The sequence below is a fragment of the Asterias amurensis genome, chromosome 10 (assembly GCF_032118995.1).
Source record: "Asterias amurensis chromosome 10, ASM3211899v1".
NCBI lineage: Eukaryota > Metazoa > Echinodermata > Asteroidea > Forcipulatida > Asteriidae > Asterias > Asterias amurensis.
Genome location: NC_092657.1, coordinates 16,771,284 through 16,795,872, shown reverse-complemented (window position 1 = coordinate 16,795,872; position 24,589 = coordinate 16,771,284).

Genomic DNA, 24,589 nt, shown 5'->3' with positions numbered 1-24,589 from the left:
GCAGCAACTGCTTCCGTTCATTTCTTCTGACCTTCCTCCTATTTGGTTTTGATACCTTCTTCTCATGTTCATACTCTACAACGCATTCCAGTACATTACTCCTGCTACAACATGTTTGTTTCCTTGCTTTTAACTTACTCAGTGCTTTAGAATTACTCACTTTGTTTCGAGTCAGCTTGCTCAGTCTCATCTTTCTCTGCTTTATCACTTTTCTGCTCTGCTCATAACTGCCACTGCTGGAGATATTTGTCGGTTGACTTTCACTTCTCATTTGTTGTGTTTTCATATGAGTTTTCATTTCAGGGTGTGTTTCAGGGTATATTTCGGGGTATATTGCATCTTTGATTTCAGTATGCCAACGGCCATAACTGCCATCACATTTGTGTGACGACTCGGTCATCGACAACGCCTGCTTCAGACCATCTTCGGACAGCCTTAAAGACAGACTTCTCCAGGGAGGTGCCAACCCCAGAGCATTCCCACGTCCAGTTCCTTTAGGACAAGGCTTTATGTTCGCCAGGGCCGTGCCAGATCCTTTAGGCATGGGTACCAGACTTCCCCGAGAGAGTGCTTCTCTCAAGGCATTTGGATGAGAAGGGAATGGAATGGTGCATGGATAAGGGATGACATGGGTACACATTAAAGGGAAGGAATGAGATGTCAACATGAAGGGAGGGATGCTACTAGTGAAATGAGACCGAACAGAAACAGACAAGGAAAACATATAATGGCGGCCATCCACCGTCGACTTCGGCAACTTCTTGAATCGTGGCATCTTCTGTAAAAAATAAAAATAACAAAATATTGTAAACTGACAGGGACCACATATAAAAGTGTACCAAAGTGCATCTGTCACATTAACAGATTTTGCCAATGGCTCCATCTTCTTTTGGAATACCTTAGTCCACTCATAAGTGTTTTGGCATGTAAATTGACATGCAGGCTTTTAGTGAAAAAAAAAACACAATTGCGTTGATTTGTTCGTTATCATAAATCTTTTTAATTAACCACAGTATACAAGCTTTTATAAACAACATGCCGTGATAACTCAAAAGGGCAAATCTGCAGGGGGTGGGGTTGTAATATAAAATAGCCATCATATGATTATTTTATTATTATTATTTATTTAATATTTTTTCTTCATAAATCAAAGACTATTTTGATTTTAGTTACTTTGCATTTAGTGCAAGTATGCACAGCACTGTAAAAAGGATTTCACATCTATGCATGTCAATCACCCTGTTGTGACTGAAATTTCATTTCCCAATCCTTTCTATGCCCCTATTAAATTAAGTCTTTGCTTTCCTCTTCAAAACACAATCATTCACATTTACTTTCCAACATGTTGCTAAAACAGTGCTAATGTAAGGCAATACTTGATTCACAGACCACACTCATGACACTAACTACATACTGTACAAAGCAAATTGCATGTCTGACCTACATTTTAAATAAACTGTTATCAATTATGAATTACAAATAAATAATCATGAATGTTGCACTTTCAGCTATTTTTCTTTAAACTGAAAAGAATCATCTTAACTTTTTCTTATTACTAACCATATATATAAACATTTCTATTAAATATTCACAAAAAAGTATGCAATCACACATTCCACATTCTTTTGAAGAAAGAAGATGATTTCACCAAAAAGTTCCCACTGGCATCAGGCACCATGATGTTTCCTAACAAGCATGAGCGCTGATTCAATGAACTAGTATAGCGTCTTTATACTAATATTATTTACAGACAACGTCTTAACTTATGCAGAGTACTGTTTAAACAATTGCAAACTTTAATTATTGTGTTCGCAAAAACACAACAATTAGAAAGAAATGAAATGTTTATAAATGACGATTAATGCTATTTATAAACGAGCCGTAATATATAGGGAAGTAATAAACACCGTCGTCCCAATCCCCCTCACTAAACCACCACACATAAAAGTATAACAAACAAAGTGCTGAAATATTTCAATAAAACAAACAAAGTTATATTTATTTTTGTTATTTGTTTTCTTCATAATTTCCCTCCTGTGTAAAAATTATTGGTCCTAGCTTCAATAATGCCACTTCCAAAATTCTGCAGGTTTTGTCCTGATTTTGCATGGGGACCAAACTGAAAACAATACCAAAACAGTGGTGATAACTACATTTATAATGCCATAAACATGTCATTATGGAACCCTCCACATCTTGTAGACCCACAACAAATATTGACATTTGCATTTTATAATAATGGTGAATACATTTAACGAAATCACATCAAAATAAACAAACTCAGAACTTTTAGATAAAAAAAAAATATTATTATAGTTCCTGCACCTGATGATATGCACTGGCCCCTAGCACCAACAAAATGAGGAAGTCGACGAGTTGTGTGTATTTCCACCAAAGTGTAATTTGGGCCACAATATGACCATATGCTAATTTAGTATTGTGCTAGTCCTACATGTCCTACAGCAGTCTGCCCTTACCTACAGTCTAACCCGTATTTCGTTTGATGTCATGATATTCAGTTAAAGGGACACACTGGCTCACCGTTTACGCAATTTAGGAATGTTGAATCAATAATGTTTTTATAGATGGTTGTTGTAAAAAAGAAATAATCAAAATGTCACGTATTTAGCGAAAAATGATTTAAAAACCCCATAGCGGTAAAAGGCCAGCGTATACGTGTTTCCAGCCGTTGCAACTGTCAAATCTTCGTGACATTGTCGCACAATGTTGTAAGTAGACTGGTGCTTTGTTTATAGCAACGTTTTACCATGACGCAGCATAAGGATCCAGTCTATCCATACAACCAGCATAAACGGGTCAGGCAAATCCTTCGACGATGGAGGTAGTCGTGCTTCGACGTACATCCAAAGATCGTCACGAAGAACACACAGAAACTAACCCAGAATATGATGGGACAGGGACAAGTAAATAAAGCATTCCTGGCCCCAATAAACTAGGCATACTACCGCACAGCCATGATGCAGTTTGGAATGCGATCGTGGCGTTATGTGCTCCCGACGTGCCAGGACCCAATTTCATAATGCCTTCATAGTGGAACAAAATTTGCCTAGCAAAAAATAGTATTGCAAAGCTGAAACTGATTACTAGCCAAATTTTAATTAAATTTGAAAACTTTTGGCTGGTGCCCGACTAAATTTTTAAACAGTAAAGAAAATGTGTAAGCAGTATTTTCTGCTAAACAGATGAAACTGATCAATGGGCCCTGTTCACAGTGAAAGATTTTTTTTATTTCGGTGGGGGGGGGGAGTAGTGCATCTTGAGGGATTCAAAAGCATCCTTGTGAGAATGTATTTTGAAACGTAAGCATATCTTGGAACTTGAGCGTAGCTGGGTATTTGTTAACGTAAACGTAGCTGCGTATGGAACGTAAGCGTAACTTGACTTAGGATTGAAAGCGTACCTTTTGTTATTATAGCGTAACTTGAAGGAACGTAAGCGTAGCTGAGTATCTGCGTAGCTTGGAACAGAACCAAATAATACCTCAACAATCTCAAAAATAACACTTCATTCACAGAATTAAAAAATTATGTTTTTTTTTTAATTTTTTTTTATCATTATTTTTGTTTCAACCTTTTACAAAATTCTTATTCACCTGTCCTTTTTTACGATGGGGCTCCGTTTTTTGTTATCCTTTTTCCTTCTTTGTAAAACATTTTAAGCTACTCACACAATAACACCTCAAAATGCGGTATTCCTACGTTTTGACATAATCAATCTTTTTTAAATACCTGAAAACTCAAAACAAAAATAAACTAGGAGCCATGAAACAAAACAGAGCATTACGCGATCATAAGAAATAACGGAATCGACACGAGGTGTACCGACTGACAAACCCACGATGACAAACACGTACTTTGATGTCTTGCTCCCAACCCCTCCCAAGCTAACGGCGAGACCCGCAAGCTTGGAGTTCATAGCGCCTGAGATTACACCTCCAGCCCCCCACAAAACACGGCATGCACGGTATGGTATAATTACCCGAGGCTTACGTTCTGATTGCTCCACGCCGTGGGGCCATATAACAAGCTTCCGTTACACGGACTCTTTGAATGCGAATCTTACGTTAGATTTTTCACCATTATTTACATTTTGTAGCGATAATTTGAATACATGATCATTTTTGTCAATTATTCGTTAATAATTGACGAACAAAAAGATTTAAATTTGGTTAAGTAAGTTACTTTTAGACGGCTGGAAGTAAAACTAGCCCGGAAGGTCACGTGATTGTTTGTACCACTTTTTGGTTAGAACAATCACGCGACCTGCGTTTTTGTCTTAAAATGCTCAAAAACGGCTAAATTTGATGATTTTTTTTTTAAGGACTGTTCTTCTTCATTCCTGGAAGACCGTTGAAGTCATATCTTAGTCTATTTTGTAGCCCAAATAGCCCAATTCGGCCGGTGTGTCCCTGTAACTTTTTCTAAAAACTTTTTATGACTTGGCAAATAATTTATTTCTAGCCTGGGTAGTCTGTCTCTCCACATGTTGTTTTCATTGACGCAGCGCTGTTACATCATGGCGAACGCTGAGAAGACCGGTGCGTACAAATTCTGACAATTCTACGAAAAAAGACAAGGCACTGAATAACAGAAATACGGGTTAGACCCTGTACTGTGACTTATTGTTCCTTGCAATCAATAAATCTTTTTGTTTTAGTTGAGCGGATGATGTTAAGTTTTAAGCTGATGTGATGATATTGACGATAGAGACTCGAGTGCTAGCAACAATAGCATTGCAATGTGCAAAGCAAATGCAGCATGGCAAATTAATGTTTGGTAACTAACAACCTGCAAATTACTGTTTGTTAACTAACAACCTGCAAATTACTGTTTGGCAACTAACAACCTGCAAATTACTGTTTGGTAACTAACAACCTGCAAATTACTGTTTGGCAACTAACAACCTGCAAATTACTGTTTGGTAACTAACAACCTGCAAATTAATGTTTGTTAACTAACAACCTGCCAATTACTGTTTGGTAACTAACAACCTGCAAATTACTGTTTGGTAACTAACAACCTGCAAATTAATGTTTGGTAACTAACAACCTGCAAATTAATGTTTGTTAACTAACAACCTGCAAATTACTGTTTGGCAACTAACAACCTACATGACCTAGTAGTAGGTAGTACAAAACCTGACCTACACTTGAGTTGGAAAAAGTTCCGTACATGGCGCCACCCACTTCTTCATTCATTCGAAATGAAATAATATAGTTTAGTACTATAGACTACACCAGACTATACTAGTATAGTAATAGTATAGTATCTAATAATAATATTCCTCAATCATACCCACAGTATTATGAGATATACCTTTTTGTGAAAATTAATTAGTGAAAAAGTGGTGGCGCCACACTGAAAGTTATCCCTCGAGTTATGGATACACATAACAGAAATTCCTAACAACATACATACAATGTACATGTAGGCTACGTGCGTACCGGACACTTAATGTATGCGATATACATGTACATTGTCAACGTCATTGTATGTACATACGGACGGGTACGATCAGTGCGATGGCTACTACATACATGTATGGCTACTACTACTTAACGGTAATGACATGGATGGAGGCATGTACAATACATACACACGAAAAGCACATTGACAGTTCCAGATTTACTTCTACTTCTACTTCGGTACTTGGCATAGTCCTTCAGTCAGGATATAAACGCCAAGGATAGCAGCTTGTGTGCGGTGCCAAGTGTTGCAGGTGCGTTTTATTGTACAAGGTGCGAGTAAAAAGTTGGGAGGTAGCTAAATGATTGCTCCAACCGCCCCCTTAAAAGCCCCGATGGATTGAAGCTCGAGGATCTGGCTGGGGAGAGCATTCCACCACAAGACTGTTCGTGGAAAAAACGAATGTTTGTAGAGCTGGAGACGTGCTGGGATGGTTTGGTATTTACATTTATGGTAGGATCGAGTACTGCTTGGGATCATGGGTATGAGGTATTGGGTTGGATTGATGGCTACTAGCTGATAGTGGATCTTGTACATCAAGGAGATACTAGCAGCCTGTCTGCGTTTTTCAAGAGAGTCCCATTGAAGATCATCTATCATTTTGGAGATGCTGTCCCTGCTGTGGTAGTTGTTGAGGATGAATCTGGCAGCTTGGCGCTGGGTTTTTTCTATTTTGGTGATGTTTTTCTTGGTGTGCGGGTTCCAAACTGTACTACAGTATTCGAGATGTGGGCGGACAAGAGAAAGATATGCTTGTTGCCGTAGCTTCCGGGAGCAGCCTCTGAGGTTACGTCTGATGAGTCCAAGCATCCTGTTTGCTTTTGCAGTTATGATGTCTATATGGGATTGCCATGACAGGTTACTTGTAAGAGTTAGGCCAAGATAGGGGTGTTCAGAAACTGTAGTAAGAGCACTACCACCGAGATTGTACTCAGTGTTTATGGTTTTACGTAGCAAGGTGAAGCGCATGGTGTGGCATTTGTCTTTGTTAAACTTCATGTTCCATGTTTCAGCCCATTGCTGTAAGGTGTCAAGATCGTTTTGAAGAGCTACAGAGTCATTGATGGATGCTATTGACCGGTAGACAAGACAATCGTCAGCAAAAAGGCGGAGAGTTGATGTTATGTCTGATGGTAGATCATTTATAAATGAGAGGAACAACAAAGGGCCAAGTACAGTCCCCTGTGGGACCCCTGATGTGACTGGGGACCAATCTGATGCTGTACCGTCCACTACAACACGTTGGGAGCGTCTAGTGAGAAAGTTCTCCATCCAAAGCAAAAGTGAGTTCTGTATCCCGTAGTGATGGAGTTTACGTAGCAACCGTTGGTGTGGTACACGACCAAAGGCTTTGGAGAAGTCCAATACTACCGCATCTACCTGCTCTCTGTTGTCCAACGACTTGACTAGATCATGTGATGTTATGATCAACTGGGTCTCACAGGATCTGCCCGGTCTGAAACCATGTTGGACATCGGCAAGGATGTTGTGTGAGTCATAGTGATCCATGACATGACTAAAAATAATGTGTTCGATGGTTTTACTACAAATGACAACAACAAGTTCTGATACAAATATGACAAAAAACAAACACCCAAACATCTCACAAAAACAAGTATAATCTAAATTGTTTCAGATAAATCCCGAAACGACGGCCTACCATATTCTCCGTGGATTAAAATCTGGTTCCAAAGATGCTAGACGCTACAGTTCTTGCAAATCTCGCACGGGACCACACTATTGTTGACTTCCCGCATTCTCGTTCCCAAGGGTGATCGATCGAAACAATTTTCACAGCATGCCTTGCTCGATGATAAAGGTACGATCGCGATACAGACGGGGCACCATGCCTTGCATGCTTTACTGGCCGCTGATGATGGAGCCGAGCGAACGCGATGACGTGACCCCGATCGCACTTTAAAAGAGGGCGCACTTGCGATCTCAAAATAAAAAGTAGCATGGTCATGGTTTGTTAGAATTTATAGGATCTCCACCGTTAACATATTATTCGCATGGAGTTGGATGCTCACAAGATTAATTTACGTTTGAGGCTCAGCATCATAGACAAGATTGTATGTACAAAGTGTGAACAAAATAAAATAAAAATATGTAAGAAGTAAATAATTGTTAATTAATTAACCATGTGATCTTTAATTGCATATTTAATTAAATCTTTGCAGCACTATAACTCAAACACTACAGGGCCGAATTTGAAACTTTTAGTTATAGCTCCTATAGGCTTAGGTAACCGTGACCTCAAGTTGACCTTTAACTTCAGGGTCAACCGGAAGTTGGACAATATCTCACCAACCTCAAAACCGATTTCCATTTTTTTTTTAGTTAGGTCGACCGTGTTTGGGACCATGACCAAAAATTATCTGTCAACCGATTTTCATTTTTTCCGCCAGTTATATTGGCAATTGAAGAATTTTTTTTTAACGTGACCTCAAGTTGACCTCAGCTTCCGGGTGAACCGGAAGTGGGACCATAAATCTCACTTTGTACATGTACAAAGTACAACCGATTTCCAAACTTTTTTCAGTTTTAAAATCCTTAGGCATTAAATTTTGTTTTTGAAAAACCGTGACCCACACTTGACCTCTGCTTCCGGGTCAACCGGAAGTGGGACCATATCTTTAGAAATACACAACCGATTTTCAATCTTTTTCCAGTTTTAGATTCCTTGGCATTTTTTTTTAAACCGTGACCCCGAGTTAAAGCCATTGGACCCTTTCGGTTCAGAAAAAAAAGTTCACAGATTTACAAATAACTTACAGGGTTTAGAGAAGGCAATGGTGAAAGACTTCTCTTGAAATATTATTCCATGAAATGCTTTACTTTTTGAGAAAACAGCAAAACAAAATAAATTCTCGTTAACGAGAATTACGGATTTATTTTAAACACATGTCATGACACGGCGAAACGCGCGAAAACAAGGGTGGGGTTTTCCGTTGTTTTCTCCCGACTCCGATGACCGATTGAAGTGTGGGCCTTGGACAACAATGTTTACCGAAAGGGTCCAATGGCTTTAACCTCAAATCCCGGGTCAACCAGAAGTAAGACCATATCTTTAAAACTACACAACCGATTTTCCATCTTTTTTATTCCAGTTTTAGCTTCCTTAGGCATTAATTTTTTTTTAACCGTGACTCTGAGTTGACCTCTAGTTCCGGGTCAACCGTAAGTAAGACCATATTTTAAGAACTACACAACCGATTTTCAAACTTCGTTCAGTTTTAGACTCCCTAGGCATAAATTTGTTTTTGACAAATCGTTACCCAAACTTGACCTCTACTTCCGGGTCAACCGGAAGTGGGACCATATATTAAGAACTACACAACCGATTTTCAAAATTTGTTCACTCATAGACTTCTTTTTATAGGTATTAATGTTGACTTTGAAAAACCGTAACCTCGTGTTGACCCCTACTTCCGGGTCAACCGGAAGTGGGACCATATCTCAAGAACTACTAGAATCTTTTTAATTAGCTGTTCCGACCTACCGTCGGAACAGCTATTGCTTTCGTCGAGATTTTTGTTATTAGCTGTTCCGATCCAGTCGGAACAGCTATTGTTTTCGTCGAGATTGTTATTATTTTTATTATTAGCTGTTCCGACCTACCGTCGGAACAGGTGTTGTTTTCGTCAAGATTTTTATTATTTAGCTGTTCCGATCCAGTCGGAACAGCTATTGTTTTCGTCGAGATTTTTATTATTTTTTTTATTAGCTGTTCCGATCCAGTCGGAACAGCTATTGTTTTCGTCAAGATTTTTATTATTTTTATTTTTATTATTATTATTATTATTATTATTATTATTATTATTATTATTATTATTATTATTATTATTATTATTATTATTATTATTATTATTATTATTATTATTATTATTATTATTATTATTATTATTATTATTATTATTATTATTATTATTATTATTATTATTATTATTATTATTATTATTATTATTATTATTATTATTATTATTATTATTATTATTATTATTATTATTATTATTATTATTATTAGCTGTTCCGATCCAGTCGGAACAGCTATTGTTTTCGTCGAGATTTTTGTTATTAGCTGTTCCGATCCAGTCGGAACAGCTATTATTTTCGTCGAGATTTTTATTAGCTGTTCCGATCCAGTCGGAACAGCTATTGTTTTCGTCGAGATTTTTATTATTTTTATTATTAGCTGTTCCGATCCAGTCGGAACAGCTATTGTTTTCGTCGAGATTTTTATTATTTTTATTATTATTATTATTATTATTAGCTGTTCCGATCCAGTCGGAACAGCTATTGTTTTCGTCGAGATTTTTATTATTTTTATTATTATTATTATTATTCTTTGTTTCCGCCTCAAACCCCATAGCGTTTGTACAGCGTTTTTGTTTAGGCCCCTACTCCTAAAGTATTAGGATAAAATAGTTAAATCATATATCAAATTGAAGCTTAGAACCTAAGCTTTATTCTAATACAAAAGTGTAAAAATTCTTCATTAATTAACCACGTGGTCTTCATTTGAATTTTTAATTTGTAAACTTGATGCAGTCACTTTCATGTTATTGCGAAATATTCTCTTTGGTAAATGCCGTACAGTATGTACCTATCATGAGTTGTGACTTCTTGAGATGAGTCTACGCGTTTGAACATAACTGGATGCAGTCACTTCCATGTTATTGTTAACCATTCTCCATGGTAAATGCAATTCAGTATGTACCTATCATGAGTTGTGACTTCTTGAGAGGAGTCTACTCAAGTCTCTTTTGTCTTGTTTTTCTACATACGTTCTGGACCACAGCGCAGTGTCTGTTTCTTCGTTTCCTAAACGAGTTCTGGACGTACACAGAGGCATAGGGTTTTCGTTTAACGAACGTGCGTATATAAATAGGAGTACGTTTTTGACGACGACGACATACCATGGTGTCCACAGAATTACACTTAACTTAAACATTTTGAAGATAATGATAGTTGAAAGCTTCCCTTAAAATATTACTTGCTGTGGTGTTGTAGTTTTTGAGAAATTAGTGAAAAAAAAACTGTCAACGTATGACTGGGACCGAGTTGGTTTGGGACCGAGTTGACCGGGTTCGTTTTTGAGAAAAGATTGAAAAAACTGTCAACGTATGACTGGGACCGAGTTAGTTTGGGACCGAGTTGACCGGGTTCGTTTCAGGCGACGAGCGTGGACGACAAAAATAGAACGCCTGGGATTTGGAATCTTTTACGGGTGAAATCGGGGACCATAACCCTAAACTAACTAAAGTATTTCGCTTTCTTTTCGGAAATTATACCATGACATACAAAAACTCTTTGGCAGGAATACAAAAGCAGCGATTTTATTATTCTGACGTTTCTCTTGTGGTTGAGTGGGTCACTTGTATAGAGCTGCTTATAATAAATAGGCAAAACATTTTGCTTCATAAAAAAGCAGAAACTGAGCAGAATAGTGGCTAAATGTTATAGAGCTACTTATTATAATCAATAGGCAAATTATTTTGCTTTAAAAAATTTGCAGATGAGCAGAATACCTTGAATCACAACTTGTACTTGTATTTGCTGTGTTTAGCTGCTTTTTGTGTTTAAAAAGCTTTAGTGTAGTTTGGTCTTGGGCCAATGGCTTTTAAGGGAAAGAATCGCAGCGCTTACGTAATCATGGAATTGTGCTAACGCTAAGCGTATTTAACAGCTTAGCAAGGAATGCGTTCTTGAGCGTCACAGTTCCCAATAAAAAAACGCTACATTGACTAATTGTGCTCAACTCCTGCAAAACTTTCGCTGTGAAAACAACAGTGACTTAAAAATTTTATTTGCATTCGCAGGATAATACCCATGGTTTACTTACGTAATCACCAAACTCTAGCCTGGGGCAACTAGTGTGCTTTAGTGTTAAAGTCGCGACTACAAATTATTGTTTAAGTCACGACTACAAATTATTATTTGAGTCGCGACTACTACTTTTCTCTACTCTGTTATAATCGTGCTCAAACGTTGACCCGACTACCTGTCTGGTGAAACACTTAGTTGTGTTGCTTCTTACTATTCGCAACATATAATATAACGTGCGCTTGCAACACTTTGCCGCACAAGTCTTGAGAATCCGTAATTTATCTCGACAAGTGTCGTAGTTGGGTTTGAGGTGCGATTAGTCCAGTTAGTAAATTTCACTAGTCACCCAGGCCTATCATGATGGGAACTTGCTTATTAAGGTTTTATCGCAAATCGCAAAATTTCAAGAGAGGGCGCTGTTGAACCCACACAAAGGTATAGGCGTTGCGAGCGCGAGTCGTAGAAACTGGTAGATACCGCCCCATATTTCTTTCCCAAAATGCATTGCGGTTCTGAATCGCGATAAACTTTCTGAAAAATCTTGTGCGAATGGGCCCAATGTAGTGCTCTGCTCTGGAAGCAAAGATTCAGTGCTTAGAAGAAGCAATGAATTCTTTGCTTACGTCAAGCAAAATACACTGCTTAGCAGGGATTTCTTTTGTTTGTGTGCTTCCAAGCTCGCACATTTTATTCCGCGCATGCACATTTAGCAGAAAATGGTGATCGTAGGTGCAGAGTTTGGTGGTTACGAGTTCAGTAAAATCCACTCGAACTAGATCAAACATCAAACCACCAACCAAATACAAGGATTGTATCATTAAGTAGTTTGTCACATGGCAATGGACTCTAAAAATACTGGCATGAACTCAAGAAACCAACCAAATCAAACAATCCTGAGTCAAATGCAAGTTTTTACATTATTCAACTAGGGACCACTCATCTTATATACCGCCCTCTATTGACAGTGAAAATCCTTGCAGCACCATATCACAAGAAGTGCAGGACCAATTTTTACACTGTCTGTAGTGAAGACTCCTTTGGGCATGGACATTAATATTGAAAAACTGTGACCTCAAGTTGACCTCTACTTCCGGGTTAACCGGAAGTGGGACCATATCTCAAGAGTTACACAACCGATTTAAAAAAAAATCTTCAGTTATAGACTCCTTAGGTCTTAAAATTTGTTGGGAAAAACCGTGACCTCATTTTGACCTCTTCTTCCGTGTCAACTGGAAGTGGGACCATATCTCAAGTGCCATTGAACCGATTTCCAAACTTTTTTCAGTTTTAGACCCCTTGGGCATTGGAGATTAGCCTTAGGTTACCGTGACCCCATGTCGACCTCTACTTTCGGGTCAACCGGAAGTGGCATCATAACTCAAGACACTATTCAACATTTCAAATTTTTTTTCAGTTATAGGCTCCTTGGTCATTTTACCACATAATCTAAGCAAAAGAATACGGAACAGCTTTGTGTTTGTTCACAAACACCTAATGTCTAGTTATTATTATTATTAGCTGTTCCGATCCAGTCGGAACAGCTATTGTTTTCGTCGAGATTTTTATTATTTTTATTATTATTATTATTATTATTCTTTGTTTCCGCCTAAAACCCCATAGCGTTTGTACGGCGTTTTTGTTTAGGCCACTACTCCTAAAGTATTAGGATAAAATAGTTAAATCATATATCAAATTGAAGCTTAGAACCTAAGCTTTACTCTCATAAAAAAGTGTAACAATTCTTCATTAATTAACCACGTGGTCTTCATTTGATTTTTTAATTTGTAAACTTGATGCAGTCACTTTCATGTTATTGTGAAATATTCTCTTTGGTAATACAACACAGTATGTACCTCTATGAGTTGTTGACTTCTTGAGAGGAGTCTATACTATTTTGTTTCCTACCCGCGTTCTGGACACATTACTCTGTACACGCACAACGTACGGAGGTTTGGGATTTTCGTTAGAACGTGCGTTAAATTTGTCCTTGTTTTTCTAACCGCGTTCTGGACCAATTACTCTGTGCATGGGTTTTCGTTAAAACGAACGTGCGTAATTAGATAGGGGTTTTTAACGACATCGACGTCGTCGTCAAAAAACCCTAAAGGCATCTAATACTACATTTCAACCATACTTAATAGTTATATTAATACTTAACAGTTCATATTTAGTGACAATGGTCGCAAAATCATGAAACGAGAATTATTTCGCCGAATCATAATCCCCTCTGTTGATGCACACATGTAAAAACCCACCATTTTTGCATCGTGCCCTTCTAGCCTAGTGGTCATCAGTCGCGACTACACACCAAAGGATTGCGAGTTCGAATCTCCGTCCGATATCAAATTTTTTTTTATCCCCCAAAACTAAAAATATATTTCTTTTTGTAATATTTAAGTTTGATTCTTATCTCTATGTCGATAGTGTTGCCTTTTCTTTTTCTCAATTGTAAGCCCAACATAACCTGTGTGCATGCATGACATGATATGATGTTTAAAAACACAGTAAGCGAAAAATGGTGATCATAAGCGCAGAGTTTGGTGGTTAAGAGTTCTGTGAAATCAACTTGTACTAGATCAAACATCAAACCACCGACCAATTTTTTTTTTTAATTCGTAATTAATTAACCACGTGACCCATATTTGCATATTTAATTGGGAACTCTTTGTAGCACCATATCTCAAGAATTACACGGCCGTTTAACAGACTGCTTGTAGATATAGACTCCTTGGGGATTGGAGTAACTGATTCTAATAAGAGATGTTTCAGTCCATTAAAATCAATCAAAGTACGTCTAAAATTAACGATTAATTAAAAATCTTGGCATCATGGGTACAACGTAGTACCTCATAAACTGGATGCAGTCACATTCAACGCATTGCAATAGCTTCTCCAAGTTTAATGCAATACAAAATTGAGATTTTGCAAAAGGCATTGGATTGGGGTACGTTGCATACCATCGTGTACCTTATGAAATTTATTAGTACGAAAAATACAATTTTAAGACTGTGACGTCATCACATGTTAATTTATGCTTATTAGAAGCTTTAAAGAGTATTTCTTTGCAGCACTATATCTCAAGAAGTGTACGGCCGATTTCAAAGTTTTTTTTCAGTATTAGACTCATTAGGCATAGGAGATTTGCCTCGGGTAACCGTGACCCCGATTTGACCTCTACTTCCGGGTAAACCTGAAGTGGGACCATATGTGAAGAGTTACACAACCGATTTAATTTTTTCTTTAGTTATAGACTCCTAAGGCATTAAATTTTGTTGGGGAAAATCCGTGACCCCATTTTGACCTCTTCTTCTGGGTAAACCGGAAGTGGGACCATTTCTCAAGAACTACACAACCGATTTTCAAACTTTTTTCAGTTATAGACTACTTAGGCATTAAATATTAACTTGGAAAACTAAGACCCCCATGTCGGCCTTTATTTCCGGGTCAACCGGAAGTTGAACCTAATCTCAAAAACAACCCAACCGATTTTCAGACTTTTTTTCAATTATGGGCTCCTTTGGCATTGGACAATCGTATCGGTTAGGTATGACCGCATGTTGACCTTTATTTCCGGGTCAACCGGAAGTGGGACCTTATCTCAAGAACTGCACAATCAATGTTCAAGTTCTTTTCAGTTATAGACCCTTTTAGCTCTAAAGATTGAACTTAGATTACCTAGACCCCAAATTGACCTTTACTTCCGGGTCAACTGGAAGTGGGACCATATCTCAAGAACCATGCAACCGATCTTCAGTTTCTTTTCAATTATAGACCCCTTGAACATTAAAAATTAAAAACGGAACAGCTCTGTGTTTGTTCACAAACACTTGAAGTCTAGTTATTCTTTGTTTCCGCCTCAAACCCCATAGCGTTTGTACAGCGTTTTTGTTTAGGCCCCTACTCCTTAAGTATTAGGATAAAATATTTAAATCATATATCAAATTGAAGCTTAGAACCTAAGCTTTATTCTAATACAAAAGTGTAAAAATTCTTCATTAATTAACCACGTGGTCTTCATTTGAATTTTTAATTTGTAAACTTGATGCAGTCACTTTCATGTTATTGCGAAATATTCTCTTTGGTAAATGCCGTACAGTATGTACCTATCATGAGTTGTGACTTCTTGAGATGAGTCTACGCGTTTGAACATAACTGGATGCAGTCACTTCCATGTTATTGTTAACCATTCTCCATGGTAAATACAATTCAGTATGTACCTATCATGAGTTGTGACTTCTTGAGAGGAGTCTACTCAAGTCTCTTTTTCTTGTTTTTCTACATACGTTCTGGACCACAGCGCAGTGTCTGTTTCTTCGTTTCCTAACCGAGTTCTGGACGTACACAGAGGCATAGGGTTTTCGTTTAACGAACGTGCGTATATAAATAATAGGGGTACGTTTTTGACGACGACGACGACATACCATGGTGTCCACAGAATTACACTAAACTTAAACATTTTGAAGATAATGATAGTTGAAAGCTTCCCTTAAAATATTACTTGCTGTGGTGTTGTAGTTTTTGAGAAATTAGTGAAAAAAAACCTGTCAACGTATGACTGGGACCGAGTTGGTTTGGGACCGAGTTGACCGGGTTCGTTTTTGAGAAATGAGTGAAAAAACTGTCAACGTATGACTGGGACCGAGTTAGTGTGGGACCGAGTTGACCGGGTTCGTTTCAGGCGACAAGCGTGGACGACAAAAATAGAACGCCTGGGATTTGGAATCTTTTACGGGTGAAATCGGGGACCATAACCCTAAACTAACTCAAGTATTTCGCTTTCTTTTCGGAAATTATACCATGACATACAAAAACTCTTTGGCAGGAATACAAAAGCAGCGATTTTATTATTCTGACGTTTCTCTTGTGGTTGAGTGGGTCACTTGTATAGAGCTGCTTATAATAAATAGGCAAAACATTTTGCTTTATAAAAAAGCAGAAACTGAGCAGAATAGTGGCTAAATGTTATAGAGCTACTTATTATAATCAATAGGCAAATTATTTTGCTTTAAAAAATTTGCAGATGAGCAGAATACCTTGAATCACAACTTGTACTTGTATTTGCTGTGTTTAGCTGCTTTTTGTGTTTAAAAAGCTTCAGTGTAGTTTGGTCCTGGGCCGATGGCTTTTAAGGGAATGAATCGCAGCGCTTACGTAATCATGAAATTGTGCTTACGCTAAGCGTATTTAACAGCTTAGCAAGGAATGCGTTCTTGAGCGTCACAGTTCCCAATAAAAAAATGCTACAGTTGACTACAGTTGACCTGCAAAACTTTCGCTGCGAAAACAACAGTGACTTAAAAATTAGATTTGCATTCGCAGGATAATACCCGTGGTTTACTTATGTGCAAAAGTAGGCCGGGGCGACTAGTGTGCTTTAGTGTTAAAGTCGCGACTACAAATTATTGTTTGAGTCACGACTACAAATTATTATTTGAGTCGCGACTACTATTTTTCTCTACTCTGTTATAATCGTGCTCAAACGTTGACCCGACTACCTATCTAGTGAAACACTTAGTTGTGTTGCTTCTTACTATTCGCAACATATAATATAACGTGCGCTTGCAACACTTTGCCGCACAAGTCTTGAGAATCCGTAATTTATCTTGACAAGTGTCGTAGTTGGGTTTGAGGTGCGACTAGTCCAGTTAGTAAATTTCACTAGTCACCCAGGCCTATCATGATGGGAACTTGTTCATTAAGGTTTTATCGCAAATCGCAAAATTTCAAGAGAGGGCGCTGTTGAACCCACACAAAGGTATAGGCGTTGCGAGCGCGAGTCGTAGAAACTGGTAGATACCGCCCCATATTCCTTCCCAAAATGCATTGCGGTTCTGAATCGCGATAAACCTTATGAAAAATCTTGTGCGAATGGGCCCAATGTAGTGCTCTGCTCTGGAAGCAAAGATTCAGTGCTTAGAAGAAGCAGTGAATTCTGCGCTTACGTCAAGCGAAATACACTGCTTAGCAGGGATTTCTTTTGTTTGTGTGCTTCCAAGCTCGCACATTTTATTCCGCGCATGCACATTTAGCAGAAAATGGTGATCGTAGGTGCAGAGTTTGGTGGTTACGAGTTCAGTAAAATCCACTCGAACTAGATCAAACATCAAACCACCAACCAAATACAAGGATTTTATCATTAAGTAGTTTGTCACATGGCAATGGACTCTAAAGATACTGGCATGAACTCAAGAAACCAACCAAATCAAACAATACTGAGTCAAATGCAAGTTTTTACATTATTCAACTAGGGACCACTCATCTTATATACCGCCCTCTATTGACAGTGAAAATCCTTGCAGCACCATATCTCAAGAAGTGCAGGACCAATTTTTACACTGTCTGTAGTGAAGACTCCTTGGGGCATGGACATTAATTTTGAAAAACTGTGACCTCAAGTTGACCTCTACTTCCGGGTTAACCGGAAGTGGGACCATATCTCAAGAGTTACACAACCGATTTAAAAAGAATTCTTCAGTTATAGACTCCTTAGGTCTTAAAATTTGTTGGGAAAAACCGTGACCTCATTTTGACCTCTTCTTCCGTGTCAACTGGAAGTGGGACCATATCTCAAGTGCCATTGAACCGACTTTCAAACTTTTTTTCAGTTTAGACCCCTTGGGCATTGGAGATTAGCCTTAGGTTACCGTGACCCCATGTCGACCTCTACTTTCGGGTCAACCGGAAGTGGCATCATAACTCAAGACACTATTCAACATTTCAAACTTTTTTTCAGTTATAGGCTCCTTGGTCATTTTAGCACATAATCTAAGCAAAAGAACACGGAACAGCTTTGTGTTTGTTCACAAACACCTAATGTCTAGTTATTATTATTATTATTATTATTATTATTATTATTATTATTCTTTGTTTCCGCCTAAAACCCCATAGCGTTTGTACGGCGTTTTTGTTTAGGCCACTACTCCTAAAGTATGATGATAAAATAGTTAAATCATATATCAAATTGAAGCTTAGAACCTAAGCTTTACTCTCATAAAAAAGTGGAACAATTCTTCATTAATTAACCACGTGGTCTTCATTTGAATTTTTAATTTGTAAACTTGATGCAGTCACTTTCATGTTATTGTAAAATATTCTCCTTGGTGATACAACACAGTATGTACCTCTATGAGTTGTTGACTTCTTGAGAGGAGTCTATACTATTTTGTTTCCTACCCGCGTTCTGGACACATTACTCTGTACACGCACAACGTACGGAGGTTTGGGATTTTCGTTAGAACGTGCGTTAAATTTGTCCTTGTTTTTCTAACCGCGTTCTGGACCAATTACTCTGTGCATGGGTTTTCGTTAAAACGAACGTGCGTAATTAGATAGGGGTTTTTAACGACATCGACGTCGTCGTCAAAAAACCCTAAAGGCATCTAATACTACATTTCAGCCATACTTAATAGTTATATTAATACTTAACAGTTCATATTTAGTGACAATGGTCGCAAAATCATGAAACGAGAATTATTTCGCCGAATCATAATCCCCTCTGTTGATGCACACATGTATAACCCCACCATTTTTGCATCGTGCCCTTCTAGCCTAGTGGTCATCAGTCGCGACTACACATCAAAGAGTTGCGAGTTCGAATCTCCGTCCGATATCAATTTTTTTTTATCCCCCAAAACTAAAAATATATTTCTTTTTGTAATATTTAAGTTTGATTTTTATCTCTATATCGATAGTGTTGCCTTTTCTTTTTCTCAATTGTAAGCCCAACATAACCTGTGTGCATGCATGACATGATATGATGTTTAAAAACACAGTAAGCGAAAAATGGTGATCATAAGCGCAGAGTTTGGTGGTTAAGAGTTCTGTGAAATCAACTTGTACTAGATCAAACATCAAACCACCGACCAAATTTTTTTTAAATTCGTAATTAGTTAACCACGTGACCCATATTTGCATATTTAATTGGGAACTCTTTGTAGCACCATATCTCAAGAATTACACGGCCGTTTAACAGACTGCTTGTAGATATAGACTCCTTGGGGATTGGAGTAACTGATTCTAATAAGAGATGTTTCAGTCCATTAAAATCAATCAAAGTACGTCTATATTTAACGATTAATTAAAAATCTTGGTATCATGGGTACAACGTAGTACCTCATAAACTGGACGCAGTCACATTCAACACATTGCAATAGCTTACCACGGTTAATGCAATACAAAATTGAGATTTTGCACAAGCATTGGATTGGGGTAAGTTGCATACCATCGTGTACCTTATGAAATTTATTAGTACGAAAAATACAATTTTAAGACTGTGACGTCATCACATGTTAATTTATGCTAATTAGAAGCTTTAATGAGTTTTTTTTGGCAGCACTATATCTCAAGAAGTGTACGGCCGATTTCAAAGTTTTTTTCAGTATTAGACTCATTAGTCATAGGAGAATTGCCTCGGGTATCCGCGACCATATCTGAAGAGTTACACAACCGATTTAATTTTTTTCTTTATTTATAGATTCCTAAGGCATTAAATTTTGTTGGGGAAAATCCGTGACCCCATTTTGACCTCTTCTTTTGGGTCAACCGGAAGTGGGACCATTTCTCAAGAACTACACAACCGATTTTCAAACTTTTTTCAGTTATAAACTACTTAGGCATTAAATTAACTTTGAAAACTAAGACCCCCATGTTGACCTTTATTTCCGGGTCAACCAGAAATTGGACCTTATCTCAAAAACAACCCAACCGATTTTCAGACTTTTTTCAGTTATGGGCTCCTTTGGCATTGGACAGTCGCATCGGGTAGGTATGACCCCATGTTGACCTTTATTTCCGGGTCAACCGGAAGTGGGACCTTATCTCAAGAACTGCACAACCAATGTTAAAGTTCTTTTCAGTTATAGACCCTTTGAGCTCTAAAGATTGAAATTGGATCACCTTGACCCCAAATTGACCTTTACTTCCGGGTCAACCGGAAGTGGGACCATATCTCAAGAACCATGCAACCAATCTTCAGTTTCTATTCAATTATAGACCCCTTGAACATTAAAAATTAAAAACGGAACAGCTCTGTGTTTGTTCACAAACACTTGAAGTCTAGTTATTATTATTATTATTCTTTGTTTCCGCCTCAAACCCCATAGCGTTTGTACAGCGTTTTTGTTTAGGCCCCTACTCCTAAAGTATTAGGATAAAATAGTTAAATCATATATCAAATTGAAGCTTAGAACCTAAGCTTTATTCTAATACAAAAGTGTAAAAATTCTTCATTAATTAACCACGTGGTCTTCATTTGAATTTTTAATTTGTAAACTTGATGCAGTCACTTTCATGTTATTGCGAAATATTCTCTTTGGTAAATGCCGTACAGTATGTACCTATCATGAGTTGTGACTTCTTGAGATGAGTCTACGCGTTTGAACATAACTGGATGCAGTCACTTCCATGTTATTGTTAACCATTCTCCATGGTAAATACAATTCAGTATGTACCTATCATGAGTTGTGACTTCTTGAGAGGAGTCTACTCAAGTCTCTTTTTCTTGTTTTTCTACATACGTTCTGGACCACAGCGCAGTGTCTGTTTCTTCGTTTCCTAACCGAGTTCTGGACGTACACAGAGGCATAGGGTTTTCGTTTAACGAACGTGCGTATATAAATAGGGGTACGTTTTTGACGACGACGACATACCATGGTGTCCACAGAATTACACTAAACTTAGACAGTTTGAAGATAACGATAGTTGAAAGCTTCCCTTAAAATATTACTTGGTGTGGTGTTGTAGTTTTTGAGAAATTAGTGAAAAAAAAAACTGTCAACGTATGACTGGGACCGAGTTGGTTTGGGACCGAGTTGACCGGGTTCGTTTTTGAGAAATGAGTGAAAAAACTGTCAACGTATGACTGGGACCGAGTTAGTTTGGGACCGAGTTGACCGGGTTCGTTTCAGGCGACGAGCGTGGACGACAAAAATAGAACGCCTGGGATTTGGAATCTTTTACGGGTGAAGTCGGGGACCATAACCCTAAACTAATTCAAGTATTTCGCTTTCTTTTCGGAAATTATACCACGACATACAAAAACTCTTTGGCAGGAATACAAAAGCAGCGATTTTATTATTCTGACGTTTCTCTTGTGGTTGAGTGGGTCACTTGTATAGAGCTGCTTATAATAAATAGGCAAAACATTTTGCTTTATAAAAATGCAGAAATTGAGCAGAATAGTGGCTAAATGTTATAGAGCTACTTATTATAATCAATAGGCAAATTATTTTGCTTTAAAAAAATTGCAGATGAGCAGAATACCTTGAATCACAACTTGTACTTGTATTTGCCGTGTTTAGCTGCTTTTTGTGTTTAAAAAGCTTAAGTGTAGTTTGTCCTGGGCCAATGGCTTTTAAGGGAAAGAATCGCAGCGCTTACGTAATCATGGAATTGTGCTTACGCTAAGCGTATTCAACAGCTTAGCAAGGAATGCGTTCTTGAGCGTCACAGTTCCCAATAAAAAATGCTACAGTTGACTAATTGTGCTCAACTCCTGCAAAACTTTCGCTGCGAAAACAAAAGTGACTTGAAAATTAGATTTGCATTCGCAGGATAATACCCGTGGTTTACTTACGTGCAAAAGTAGGCCGGGGCGACTAGTGTGCTTTAGTGTTATAGTCGTGACTACAAATTATTGTTTGAGTCACGACTACAAATTATTATTTGAGTCGCGACTACTATTTTTCTCTACTCTGTTATAATCATGCTCAAACGTTGACCCGACTACCTGTCTGGTGAAACACTTAGTTGTGTTGCTTCTTACTATTCGCAACATATAATATAACGTGCGCTTGCAACACTTTGCGGCACAAGTCTTGAGAATCCGTAATTTATCTCGACAAGTGTCATAGTTGGGTTTGAGGTGCGACTAGTCCAGTTAGTAAATTTCACTAGTCACCCAGGCCTATCATGATGGGAACTTGCTTATTGAGGTTTTATCGCGAATCGCAAAATTTTAAGAGAGGGCGCTGTTGAACCCACACAAAGGTATAGGCGTTGCGAGCGCGAGTCGTAGAAACTGGTAGAAACCGCCCCATATTCCTTCCCAAAATGCATTGCGGTTCTGAATCGCGATAAACCTTCTGAAAAATCTTGTGCGAATGGGCCCTATGTAGTGCTCTGCTCTGGAAGCAAAGATTCAGTGCTTAGAAGAAGCAGTGAATTCTGCGCTTACGTCAAGCGAAATACACTGCTTAGCAGGGATTTCTTTTGTTTGTGTGCTTCCAAGCTCGCACATTTTATTCCGCGCATGCACATTTAGCAGAAAATGGTGATCGTAGGTGCAGAGTTTGGTGGTTACGAGTTCAGTAAAATCCACTCGAACTAGATCAAACATCAAACCACCAACCAAATACAGGGATTTTATCATTAAGTAGTTTGTCACATGGCAATGGACTCTAAAAATACTGGCATGAACTCAAGAAACCAACCAAATCAAACAATCCTGAGTCAAATGCAAGTTTTTACATTATTCAACTAGGGACCACTCATCTTATATACCGCCCTCTATTGACAGTGAAAATCCTTGCAGCACCATATCTCAAGAAGTGCAGGACCAATTTTTACACTGTCTGTAGTGAAGACTCCTTGGGGCATGGACATTAATTTTGAAAAACTGTGACCTCAAGTTGACCTCTACTTCCGGGTTAACCGGAAGTGGGACCATATCTGAAGAGTTACACAACCGATTTAAAAAAAATTCTTCAGTTATAGACTCCTTAGGTCTTAAAACTTGTTGGGAAAAACCGTGACCTCATTTTGACCTCTCCTTCAGTGTCAACTGGAAGTGGGACCTTATCTCAAGTACCATTGAACCGATTTTCAAACTTTTTTCAGTTTAAGACCCCTTGGGCATCGGAGATTAGCCTTAGGTTACCGTGACCCCATGTCGACCTCTACTTTCGGGTCAACCGGAAGTGGCACCATAACTCAAGACACTATTCAACTATTTTTTTAAGAGTGATTACCTAACCCTAACCCTAGGACGCATCGATTCAGCAGGGTGCGGGCGCCACTTGACGGAAAACATTGTGGCGCCCAGCGAATCAACGATCATTATAGTATAGAGGAGAAATCATTTTCTCCTGAACCACATAAAATAGTTGGGTTTGTGCTGTCTCTTATATACCGAGACCAATCTCGAGACGAAGAACACTGCCAAACAGGAAACTCTCAAAGTAACATAAATGATGTATCCTGCTGATGAGGGAATGTCATAGATTAATGATCTCAAGAACTACACAACCGATTTTTAATTTCTTTACAATTGTAGACCCATCGAGCACGAAAGATTGAACTCTCATTACCGTGACCCCATGTTGAACTTTATTTCTAGGTCAACCGAAAGTGGGACCATACCTCAAGCACAACACAACCGATTTTTCCATTTATTTCCAGTTTAAGACCCATTGATCATTAAAGATTAAACTTGGATGACCATGACCCAAGTTGACCTTTACATCCGGGTCAACCGGAAGTGGAACCATATCTTAAGAACTGCACAACCAATGTTCAAGTTCTTTTCAGTTATATACCCTTTGAACCCTAAAGATTGAACTTGGATTACCTTTACCTCAAATTGACCTTTACTTCCGGGTCAACCGGAAGTGGGACCATATCTCAAGAACCATGCAACCGATCTTCAGTTTCTTTTCAACTATAGACCCCATGAACATTGAAAATTAAAAACGGAACAGCTGTGTTTGTTCACAAACACTTGAAGTCTAGTTTTTATTATTATTCTTATTATTATTCTTTGCTTCCGCCTAAAACCCCATAGCGTTTGTACAGCGTTTTTGTTCAGGCCCCGTCTCCTAAAGTATGATGATAAAATAGTTAAATCATATATCAAATTGAAGCTTAGAACATAAGCTTTACTCTAACACAAAAGTTTTAAAATTCTTAATTAATTAACCACGCGGTCTTCATTTGAATTTTTAATTTGTAAACTTGATGCAGTCACTGTCATGTTATTGTGAAATATTCTCTTTGATAATACAACACAGTATGTACCTCTATGAGTTGTTGACTTCTTGAGAGGAGTCTATAGTATTTTGTTTCCTACCCGCGTTCTGGACACATTACTCTGTACACGCACAACGTACGGAGGTTTAGGATTTTCGTTGGAACGTTTGTAAATTTGTCCTTGTTTTTGTAACCGTGTTCTGGACCAATTACTATGTGCATGGGTTTTCGTTAAAACGAACGTGCGTAATTAGATAGGGATTTTTGACGACATCGACGTCGTCGTCAAAAAACCCTAAAGGCATCTAATA